Genomic DNA, 12904 nt, shown 5'->3' with positions numbered 1-12904 from the left:
GTTTTGCTCCTGAGGCTACTCCTTCACCGCCTTCTCCCATGGCTTCTAATTCTGAGGATAAAGATGATGATGATGGTGATGACGATGATGCTTCGGATGATGCTGATAGAGATGCTTGCTTTATCGATGAGATGTCTACTTGACACTCTTACCCTTTGTCACTCGTGACAAAAAGGGGGAGTAGTTTTGGATATGAGAGTAGTCTATTTTAGGGGGAGAGTTAGTATAGGACCATTTTTGTTAGGGTGTTAGGGAGAGTGTTGACACATTTTGAGGGAGATAGTGAGGATAGTATGTATCTTTTCTTTTCTTTCTTTTTAGATACATTACTCTTGTACATGAGGTCTTGTGACCATTTATAGACATACATTGTACTTATCTTTTTCTTTATATTGATGTATGTTTTTCTTTCACCTACCTCTTCATGTGTTGTTTCTTTTCTCCCTTAATACACATGTTTCTTATACTTGTATGCAATCTATTATTTCTGTTTCACACAAAAATGCCTTGATGAGTTTTGTTTTAAAGTGTTTCAGAAATATAGGTTGTCAAAGTCTATTTGCCATAAACTCTCTTTTTGCAAAGTTTTTCAAGAGTTTGTGTTAGGATAGATTTTGTTGTATTCAACAAGTGAATATGAGTTGAGTGATTTATGACTTCTCTCATATGTTCATTTGTTTGTTGTGGTTTTGACGGATTGCCAAAAAGGGAGATTGTTAGGATATATGTGTTTCACATGTTAAGAACATTGTCATGATTGTATGTAATTGACTTATCTTTTGACAAAACGCACTTTACTTGTATTTCGGTAGATTTAGGATGTGTTTAAATACTTCAAGAAACCATGTTTCAAGATCAAGTGTTGAAACCTTCAAGTTTGTCCAAGAAAACAAGTTGATAGTGTAAAATCATTAAAGCTCGACAGTTGTCTCGACAGCTGTATCTATCAAGCTTAAGAAAGCTGTTCTAGATTCGGTGTGCTCGACAGCTGCTCGACACCTTCTATCTATCGAGGTTTAAGAATTTCAGAATTCTAATATGATTTTCTTGGGATCCGTGAATATGTCTTTGGGCCTTCTTTTCTCCGAACCCTAGACATATAAAAGGATTGTTTTAAGGGCCGTTAAACAGTTCACAAGTTGCACAAGTATTGAGCAAACTCTGTTCAAGCAAATTGTGACCGGAGACGAAGTTCTTGCCCTAGTTCATCTCTTTCTCTTAAAGAAGTTGCTGTGTATGTGCACTGTAGGGTTTTGTGACCAAACATCTTCTTGATCTTCATCGTGTGGATGAACTGAAGTACTTTGTAATCAACAACCTTCTTAGTTGGTGATTGAAGTCGCGTATTGGGATCCGTGCAATTGGTTAGTCACGTACTTGGGAGTCGTGCATTTGAAAGGGGAACTATCACTATAGAACAAGTCTAATTGGGTATTGGGGTAAGGGTTCAACTGTAGGTTGGTAAGGTACTTGGGATTCCTTTATTTGTAACCGCTTGTTGTGATAATAATGGAGTTTCGGGAGTGATGACCTGAAAATCACCCGGTGGGGTTTTTACTGTTAGGGTTTCCCCATTTGTAAACAAATCACCGTGTTATTTATTTTCCGCTGCATAATTAGTTTATTAGTGATTTGTTTGTGCTACCACGCGTTTGCATGATAAATTGATTAATTAATAACTTGGCTAATTAATTAATTAATTTCTATCACAAGGGGTCATTCAGTTTGTGGCCTATCACTTTTGTTATTCATATACTCCAACTTTATTCTCTAGTGGATCGATTTACTGTTTGAAGGGCAGTGGAGAGGTTTTTCACCGAGTTCTTCGGTTTTCTCTTCGATAACATGTCTCAGTGTTATTTTGTGGTTGCATCTTTCTTCCCTTACTCTTATGCTTTACTTTTATTGTTTGTTGTTCATGTTTATGCACTATAGTAGTATCTTTTCGTTGTACACATTTACTCTTGTTCCGCACTTTGATTAAGTAAGAGTAAAAGCAATCAAGCCGTAATTTTTAATTGGGGGTCTAAATAAGCTCTTGTGTTCACAAAAATCTGAGCTTTCAACGGTGAAGATAGCCCCAAAATGGCAAAGCTAGCCAAGCAAATTGACTCTTACGTGGTGGTTATTGATGTGGACAACCCGGCCACCCATATCGCTCCCCAAAGTCAGAATGCTCCTGAGGTTAACCTAGCACTTCTCACCCTGATGTTTGGTGAAGTCACATTTGCATCCCCCACAATAATAATAATAATAATAATTGTACGGACTAAATTTGATTGGACCCAGTGTAGGATTAGGTTTAAGTCCAACAAGCCCAAACAATGAATTTATAGAGTGTGGGTGAAAGAACTAGTTCTACCCCAAAAGATGGACAATAAAAGTTGCTGAATTAAGATTGTTGAACACTAGTAAATAAGAAAATCTGTCCTTGGCACGGCCTGAGGAGTTTATGTTATAATATCTAGTACTTGAACAAAGCTACAAGAGTTCATCGTATTCTTATAAAGATTTCTTGATTTTTTCTGATCCCCTCCTTTAGGCCACTTTCCCATACTATATACTACAATTTTGGTGTCATCTTCATCATACATGTGTAGGTTAGATTTGAGGAGCTCCTTCTTGTCCCATCCAACACCTCCCAAAACCATCAAATAGTAGTTGTAAGGCTGCTTAGCCACTGTTCAGGTATCACCTCCACATTAATGCGGTTAGAGAGTTAGTTGGGAGGCATTTAATGTGGAGGTAGCAGCTTTTGAAGATATTTGTTGCCTCCCTTTTCTCACCCTTTGTCCAACGTCCAACTCCTAGTTGTGATGCAACTTTGAAGAAGGTCTAGGATGATAGGACATTCTTACTAACCTTAGATCCTTGTTTCCGAGATGCATTTTTCTTCGGACGTGTGTTGGACTTATCTCGTATTATCTTTATTTTTCCCTTTATACCATTCCCATTATAACCTTATTTGGCCATTCTCGGATTGGTTAATGTCCTCAGATTGGGCCATAGGCCCAATTCGTACAGCTTTAATAATACCTCTTAACTAACTGGGTCCCACAATAATAATAATAATAAAGAAGATGATTAGTGTAGGGACACGATTATTTAACGGCCTAAGAATGACGTTGGGCTCGTACAAAAAAGATCCCTCACAATATGATTTGTAGAGAGTGGGCTTAAAAGGCCTGCCTTTGATCACGGGGCGATGGTCTGGTCTTGATTTTAGGGGGACTCATGTAAAAAAAGGGGTCAGCCTGAACATCCAAGCCCTACAGCGTCGTAGCCTGAGGGTTTGGACTCCTCGGACTTAGTCCGAGGAGCTTTCTAGTTCTTCCCCTTCTTCTCCTTCTTCTCCCCCCCCCCCTCTCCAGATTACTTGCCTTTTCTTTTATACTAGCCTACGTTCGCTGTCCTTCGTCCACGTGTAGGGTTAACCTTTCCAAGACTGATATTTGTCCCGTCAGTCTAATCCCAGAATCGTTGGGGGTGGTTGAAAAAGCCGAAGAATCTGGTTCTGTTAGGTGCAGAGTCTTATCTGGGAAGGGTAGTAAGGGCAGCTTTCCTGAGATATTTTAGATTTTCTTTCAAGTTTGTTCCTATACCTTTTTTACCCCTCTTCTTAAATGGAACTTTGGGTCTGCCGAGGACTGAACTATCCTCGGCTGCATCTCCGGGCCATTTTCTGCTTTATGTTATTGAGCTTGGGCCATAGCCTTCTTCGGCTTGGGCCTTTGGACTCCCCATGAGCAAGTGGGCCTGGCCCATAAATTATTGGGCCCCACAATTAGTTTACATTATAGTAAGATTAACATTGTATATTAAAAAAATGCATATAATACTGCACACTTTTACATAAATGTACATAATATTGTACACTTTTTGTAAATTTGTATAGTATTAAACCTATTTGTTTGGTGAACAATGTAAAAAAAAAAAAATAATTATTATTATATGAATTGATGGATTTATAGTATTAAGAAGACTGAATTACATATTTCAAAGTCATATCAATACCAATAAGTGAAGCAATTTGAAAGTTCAAAAACGTGTACAAAACACCTTTGAACGTTTAGACCCCCAAATTACAACTTAACCAATACAAGTAATATGTCAAACAACTAGTGTGCGGAAACTTAACACATGCTATAATACGAAATTAGTTAAAGACTATCTAAGCCATAACAAAATAAAACCACAGTAGGTAATAAAAAGGCAAAGATAGAGAGGAAGGAAGATGCAAACACAAAGACAACACGCGATGTGTTATCGAAGAGGAAACCGAAGTCCTCGGCGAAAAACCTCTCCGCCGCCCTCCAAGCGGTAAACAATCCACTAGAAAATACAGTTGGGATACAAGGACAGCAATAGACCCTCCAAGCCTAATCTACCCAGTGCACCTAAGCCCTCCAAGCTTCTTGCTCCAACGAAGTTGCGCCGAACCTTTTTCTTTTCTAGCTTCCCGGATTCCGCTACTAGACCGTAGCATCAACCAATGAAGATTGGTTCCTTCCTAACTGCTTCCTAGAAATCCAAACAACTGTCTCTCAGTGATGATGATGGTGAGAACCAGGTTTGGTATAATGCCTCTCAAGGATTTGACAATGGAGAGGAAGAGAGTAGAGGAATTTGAAGAGACTCTAAGGTATAGATTGTGGGTGAAACAATCTTGTTTTTCTTTAGGGTTTCTCTCTCAAAATTCTCTCTTGAAGCTCTCTTTCAATCGTGGGTAAAAAGGGTATTTATACTGGAGTGGGAGAGGAATGTGAAACGTCAGGTTTTACAAAACAGGGGTGGCTCGCGGCTTGACCTCGCGGCTTGACTAAGTCGCGAGATCCAGTCGCGAGTTAACCGTATGGCCAGTTGTCCTGTTTTGTCCTGTAGTGCTCCAGCTAGCATGACTGTTCATCTTCCAGCATGCTTGGCACGTGTGCTGCTTCTGGCGGCTTGCAGCCGCGAGTCACCCGCGAGTCCCAGCCGCGAGTCTCTGTTTTCTTGCACACTCTTGAGCAATTTTCACTCTATCTCACTCACTACCCTTACAACAAACCCACCTAAATACAGGGTTACTAAATGCTGAATTACAAGCAAATTTGGCACGGAATAAAGCCAATTAGATGGTTGAATAAATTCAACCTTACACAATTAAATGAAAATTACAAAGCAAATGAATGGTGGGGACGTGATCACATATCAAACTTTTCACATGGGAAAGGGGTAGTCCCTGCCATAGTGGTAGACAACTTATTGAAAAAGGAAAAAATCTTGACTTTTGGGTACTGACAGACGAATGAAAACGCAGAAAAAGAAAGAAGAAGATGAAGAAGAAGAAGAAGAAGAAGCAGTGAAAAGATAAGGTTTATGCTTTTTATTTCTATGCTATTTTAGGGATACGTTAATTAATTCCCTAGAGTATTAATTTATGAAATTATTTTAGAAATATTTTATGAGAAGAGAAAAAAGTAACTGATTTTTTGGCAGTTTTTTGCATTTTCATAAAAGTTGTATAAAAAATTTCTTAAAATGATATATTAACAAATACCCTATGGAAAATAGAATCTTTTATTTTTTGTGAAATTAGTTTGTTTTGGGACTGTAACTTCGAATTTTGGGGTGAAAATTGGAATCATGATTTAACCCTGAGCCAAGCCATAATTATTTTTGAAAGTTCAAATATGTGTATAAACACCCTTGAACGTTTAGACCCCCAATTTACAAAATAACCAATTCAAGCTATATGTCAAACAACTAGTGTGCGGAAAATGAACATAAGCTATAATGTGGAATTGGATAAACTATCTAAGCCAAATTAAAATCACAACTCACAGCAGATAATAAAAGGTAAAGATAAAAGGGAAGGAAGATGCAAACACAAAGACAACACGCGATGTGTTATCAAAGAGAAAACCGAAACCCTCGGCGTAAAACCTCTCCACCACCCTCCAAGCGGTAAACAATCCACTAGAAAATGTAGTTGGAATACATGGACAGTAATAGACCCTCCAAGCCTAATCTACCCAGTGCACCTAAGCCCTCCAAGCTTCTTGCTCCAACGAGGTTGCGCCGAACCTTTTTCTTTTCTAGCTTCTCGGATTTCGCTACTAGACCATAGCATTAACCAATGTAGATTGGTTCCTTCCTAACTGCTTCCTAGAAAACCAAACAGCCCTCTCACAGTGATGAATATGGTGAGAATAAGGTTTTGGTAAAATGCCTCTCAAGGATTTGACAATGGAAAGGAAGAGAGTTTGAGGAATTTGAAGAAATTCTAATGTATAGATTGTAGGTGAATCAATCTTGTTTTTCTTTAGGGTTTCTCTCTCAAAATTCTCTCTAGAAGCCCTCTTTCATTTGTGGGTATAAGGGGTATTTGTATTGGAGTGAGAGAGAAATGTGAAACGTCAGGTTTTACAAAACAGGGGTGGCTCGCGGCTTGACCTCGTGACTTGACTAAGTCGCGAGATCCAGTTGCGAGATAACCGTATGGCCAGTTGTCCTGTTTTGTCTCGTAGTGCTCCAGCTAGCATGACTGTTCGCCTTCTGGCATGCTTGGCACGTGTGCTGCGTTTGGCGGCTTGCAGTCGCGAGCCACCCGTGAGATCAAGCCGCGAGTCTCTATTTTCTTGCACACTCTTGAGCAATCAACACTCTATCTCACTCACTATCCTTACAACAAACCCACCTAAATACAGGGTTACTAAATGCTGAAATACAAGCAAATTTGGCACGGAATAAAGCCAATAAGATGGTTGATTAAATTCAACCTTACAATTTTAGATTCTCAAGGAGTAGTTTTCGGTTAATCGGGTTAGATGACTTGGACCGGTGTCAAATTACTTTTATATTTCAACTTCAAGTTGATTCTTTCTCCCTTTGTTGTCTATAAAATTGTGTGAATCACAACATGTGATGCAATGTTGTTTTATTAGACTTAACAACAATTTATAGATGAAAATAAACGGAAAGACCAATGTGATATGACTGAGAAAATTAAATATTAAAAATGAAAAAAAAAAAAAAGGGGATGAAAATAACAACCCATCCAAACATAGAGGGTGTAAATTGGATTTTTGCCAAATTGTTTTGGGTCCAAACTTTCAAATATATATGTAATAATAAAAGAATTAAAACTTTTAATGGGGGTCATGGACTCCCTTAGTCAAAGAACTTGTCTAAGGATGGCACCGTCTTTGTGTGTCAGTGTGTGTGTCTGAAGAAATAAATAGAGAAATTAGATGGTGAACGTAGAACTTATCCACCTCTAAGAAATGACCAGCATCAACGACTATTTACAAACCCTTTGTGTTCAAGGTTACCTTGATTAAAGCTAATTCTGAACCCTGTGTATTGAGTAACTTAACCTTTTAAGCAAAGTTTATATACCAATGTAAGATTCAAGTTTTTTTAGCTCCTACTGCAAAGCTGAAGTGTACAACAAGTATAAAACAATATTTTCCAATTTTATATATTATATTCCCTCACTTGCAAATTAAGTGAAATGTTTAAAATGATAAAATTACTTCACAAAATGAAAAAATATATCAAAATTCTTTAAATGTCATTTTCTTTATATATTATTCCCTCACTCACATTTTATGTGTGAGGGGAGCCACTATTGTGTGCCAAGACATGAAAAGGCCTGGTACCTTGTGATATCACCAAAAAATAATTCTAAAATCAATTTCATTTATTACACAATTTCAATAAACTCATTCAATTTATTCCACACTTATTCAAAATATAACACTCATACTTTAAGCGAAAGTACAGCTCAAACAAGTTTAACTTTTAACAACAAAAGAAAAGCAGGTGGATAAGCAACAAAGTTTGCTTTAAACTATGAGGAATTGCTGTTGTCATCCCATATAATTAGTAGCACCATTGGAGGTTGAAAGCAAACATGCAGCTTCATTCATTGGAGTACGAAATGATGACCCGAGAGTATCTAATTGGAGAAGAGGAAATGGAGCTTCAAAATTGAGCACTTGAATTGCTTCTCTTATTGAAGGCCTACGATCGCATTCGGAGTGAGCACACCAAAGGCCTAAAATTAACAAGCACTTCATTTGTTGCTCATTAAAACGTCCACCCAACCTTTGGTCAGCTGCATTAAGAACCTCTCCTAATTCATGGAGCTCCTTAATCCAGTTCAACATCATTACCTGATCTTCTGGGGCCTCGTGGTTGGTTGGCTTTCTTCCACAAGCTAACTCCAATACAACAATTCCAAAATTGTAGATATCTGATTCTTTACTAGCCCTACGAGTTGTGACACATGCTGGGTTCATATAGCCATTGGTACCTGTCAAATCAGTAATTCGTGATGCATTAGCATGGTCCACAAGCCTAGCTAATCCAAAATCCCTAAGTTTGGCATTGAAATTAGAATGAAGCATAATATTGCTTGATTTAATATCCTTGTGCAACACATAGCGTTCCCATCCTTCATGCAAGTAAAGCAAGGCCGAAGCCAAGTCTTTACAATTTTGTACCTCACTTCCCATATCAATAAGGTTTCTTCTTTGAAAAGATGTGAATCTAAGCTTCCATTGGGCATGAAATCATAAACAAGTAATAGTTCTCTTGAACTTCTTTCGTGGCACCATCCAATGAGTTGCACCAAATTCTTATGTCTCAGTCGACTGATAATTTTTACTTCTGATGCATACTCTCTTATCCCTTGTCTAGACCCTTTTAATACCCTTTTAACAGCAATAATTGTATCTAAGTCCCTTAAAAATCCCATGTAAACCGCACCAAATCCTCCTTGGCCTAGCTTTTCTTTGTCATTAAAATCATTTGTCGCATGAGCCAATTCATCATATGAAAACCTCCGAGGTCCTGTTCCCCTTTTAAACTCTTCCTCAAGGGCACGATCATCTTCTTTATCCCTCCGATTCCTCTTCCACAAGACAAACAGAACCATGGCCAACCCACCAACCAAAATAAATCCACCAACAATGAACCCCACAACTAACATGGACGGGGAGGTTCAGACTGGAACCTTTTGGGTTGGTATTGTTATTATCAATTTCCAGACTTGAAATAAAATCCCAAGATTTAATAGTATGTAATGCAGAACTATTATATCCTGTTGCGGCTGAGAATCCAAAGGTAACCCACTCAGGTAGGTAATTTCTCAAATCAACAATACGAGAAAGCGATTGCAAAACAGTAACATTGTTTTTAAAACCAGTAAAGACAACACTCAAATTTTTTGAGCTTGAATTGTAACTAATCCAAGCTTCATTTGTTTTCCCTTCCATTATAGAAATATTACTCAACCATGGCACATTAGCAACAGATTTCATGGAGTTGATATCAATACCTACACGTGCCCCAGGCGGATCCCATTGGAAATTGCTCCAAATATCAAATTCCACTGCAACAAAACAACTATCCTGTGAATTTGACGGTGGGTAGTTATAGAGACCCAGATTTTTACCATAGGCACCCGTAGAAAGTTTGGAACCATTAGGTGCGAAGAAGAAGGTCAACCCATCTGCATATTTTGTTTGATTCTGCGAATCAATGACAAAGGTAAAATGGGTAGAAAAATCTGTGAGGTGTCCGGAGGCCTTATTCCACAGGTGCATGGATCTGAAATAACTGGCTCGACCTGCCAACCCTTCTTTCAGCGTGCTGCCTGTGAGCTGGATTACTTGGTCTTCATCAGCGTAAGCTTTCTCGTATGATATGTTAAGTTCCTGAGAGCTAAAACTAGTGAAGTTGAAGGACAAAGCACTTGTAAATGTAAATGGGGTTAGTACAGAGAAAAGATTGGTGATCATAAATAAAGAAAAAAGGTTGAAAAGCTGTGGAAATCGGAAATGTTTGATCGTGAGGGTGTAAACAGCCATGATTGAAACTTTGGCATTGAGGTTGTAAACACCCATTAATGGATTTTTGTGATGTGGTTTGGATTGAGATATTGCAGTGGTGTTATAAATCAAAGTGAAAATAAGTATAAGTCTTATAAGAGCAAGGTAAATCAAAGTTTCCAGTCAAAGAAGAAAAAAAAGTGAGTCAATGTTTCCAGTGAAAGAGAAAAAGAAAAAGTCAGTTAACGTTTCAAGAGAAAAAGAAAAAAAAGTGTACTAGGAGCATGCATGCTGTTAGTCTAAAACTAGTGCCTGATGCCACGTAAAAAAATTCTGTTAAATTTGCACTCTAGATCATTCCTTAAACTATAACAGATAGGAGAAAAGATTTTTTTTTTTTTTTTTTTTTGTGTGTGTTTTAATCTATACTCCAAAAATCACAACTTGTTATATATTTGATTAACTTTCCTTATAAGATAAATGTAGTTAAAAAGAAAAAAAGAAGAAGCTAAAACTAGTGCATGTTGCCATGTAAAAAAATTCTGTTAAATTTGAACTCTAGATCATTCCTTAAACTATAACGGATAGGAGAAAAGACTTTTTATTTTTATTTTTTTGTGTGTGTTTTAATCACAACTCCAAAATCACATCTTGTTATATATTTGATTAACTTTCCTTATAAGATAATTGTAGTTTGAGATGAAAAAACAAAAAAACAAAAAAAAAAACAAAAAAAAAAAAAACAAAAAGATATATAGCTAGTAGAGAATAAAGTGGAACATACAAAAATTGGAATTAAAAATTTTTTATTGAGAAAAATACTGTTAAGTTTAGTTGGTCTTTTTGTTTTAGTAAGTGTACTTTCTCCATGATGAGATGGTATCTTATATACGTGACGTATGAGACATATGTCTCAATGACATGGGGTCCTGTGTCACTGAGACATTAGTCTCATACATTGGACTCATTCAAGATTCCCTCCCCCCGGACTATTTTAATGCTTGTATGAGTTACTGCCCTTTTAAGTTCTATTTGATTGAATTTGCCGTTTAAAAAAAAAAAAAAAAAAAAATAGGAGTGAAAAATACTGTACCACATCGCCGCAATTAATGCCAAAAATAATTAAATGGGACGACAAAGCATAGCACTAGCCATTATTGGGTTTATTTTATTTGTTTATTATTATGTTTTTAGAAACATATTCATTGTATGCCATCAAATGAAACATATTAATTATGTAGTCTAATTTGGAACTTTTTTTTTTTTTTTTTTTTTTTTTGAGAAACAAGACAAAGACATTTTATTAAGGTAGACTAGACAAATCCACCTGAAGAACTGATACAAAGTCTGGTGGTACATTATCCATTCAGACGGTCATAAAAAGTAAAGATATAGAGAGTGGGCCAACTTATTTCACTGTCAGCGTACAAAGGTTATAGTAAAGGCTGAGAAATACGAACTGAGAAATAAAATATCCTTTTTAAGGTGACCGTGCTGTGCCAAACTCCTATCTCTACTCTTCAAAGCTTTGAACGGAGACTCATTGTCGCCTTCTAATGCAATATTATCCAAACTGAGTTCCAGTGCAAGCTCCATCGCTCTCCATGTTGCAAGTGCTTCGATCTCGATCACTGTGGTTGGCAAAGGGATTTCTTGCTTCAGTGAGACCATTGCATGACCTTCACTATCCCGTATTACAACTCCCAGTCCGGCTTTATTGTCTTGAACGAAGGTTGTCGCGTCGTAGTTAATCTTATATCATTGGGCTTCCGACGGAGACCAGGCCATCTGGTGTTGACCTTGGTGCAGAGAAGGGATCACTGAAGGCGCAACAGCTTCAAGCTGCCTTTCCCGAGCATGCTCTGTTATTTTGTCTAATGGCAGAGCTGCTTTGCCGAGGCGGAGATTGTTATGGCAATTCCACAGGTTCCATATGACAAGAGAGAATAGCTCCGGTTCCTTATTACCTGCAAAAACAAAACCCATAACATCAGTGAAATTCCTGCTGCCCTTGAGTGCTTCATGATTTCATATTGGAGTTTGACTTCATAAGGGACTCAGCACTGGGCAGCAATACAGGGCATGGACCGTGTCTTCCTGGTGCACTCTGCAGATATCACATAAACTATCGGAGGTGATTTTGCGGTGGAGCAGGTTCACTTTGGTGGGTAAGGAATTTGTGCATGCGGGCCAGATCAGGTTTTTAACCTAATTTGGCACCTCCAAACCCCATATTTGATCCCAGAGAGGTTTCATGGTTTTAGTGTTTAAGAGTCCTGGCTGTTGGAGCGTGTTTGCTTCTTGTAAGAACCTGTAACCCGATTTAACAGAGTACTCCCCATCTGGGTTAAATGGCCAAATCAGGACATCTTCTTGAATGGAGCGACATAGAGGAATATTCTTAATAGTGGCTGCCTCAAAGTCATAGAAGATCTGTTCAAGCATATCCTTTTTCCACGTTCTGTTCATTGGGTCAATCAAGTCACTCACCCAGACCGTACCATCCCCATCCGATTTTGGTGATAAAACTATGGGTTTGTTCTTCATAGGGAGCCAGTTGTCTCCCCACACCCGGATTGAAGTCCCCGTGCCTATTCTCCACACCGCTCCGCGCTTTATTACCTCCCTCCTTTTATTATGCTTTTCCAAGCATATGAAGCATTACTTGGGGATCTTGCTTCCATCACTGAGGTATTTGGAAAAAATTTGGCTTTGAAAACCTTGTAGAACAATGATTGGGTGTCAGGTAGAAGTCTCCACGTTTGTTTTGCCAAGAGTGCATCATTAAACATGGCTAGATCTTTGAAACCTATACCTCCTTGTGATTTAGGCTTACATAAATTCGACCATTTCACCCAATGAATCTTTCAATTATCACCTCTTTGACCCAAAAAAATTTGCGGATTAATGCCTCAATCTCATTGCACAAGGTGAGTGGTAATTTAAAACAAGACATGGTGTAAGTGGGAAGAGCTTGTGCAACAACTTTAATAAGAATTTCTCTACCTGCCTGAGACAAGAGCTTTGACTCCCAACCTTGTAGTATCTTCCAAATTTGTTGCTTTATGTGGGTGAAGCTCTCGGTC

The 12904-nt window shown here is 38.0% G+C and overlaps 1 pseudogene; it reads right to left on the bottom strand.

The window, feature by feature from the left end:
- Window positions 1–7853: 7853 nt before the first annotated feature.
- On the bottom strand, window positions 7854–9920 carry LOC126705175 (L-type lectin-domain containing receptor kinase IX.1-like; annotated as a pseudogene).
- Window positions 9921–12904: the final 2984 nt, after the last annotated feature.

This window comes from Quercus robur, chromosome 11 (assembly GCF_932294415.1).
Source record: "Quercus robur chromosome 11, dhQueRobu3.1, whole genome shotgun sequence".
In the NCBI taxonomy this organism is placed as follows: domain Eukaryota; kingdom Viridiplantae; phylum Streptophyta; class Magnoliopsida; order Fagales; family Fagaceae; genus Quercus; species Quercus robur.
The sequence above is the reverse complement of the archived record's forward strand: the minus strand, read 5'-3'. Positions and strand labels throughout refer to the sequence as shown.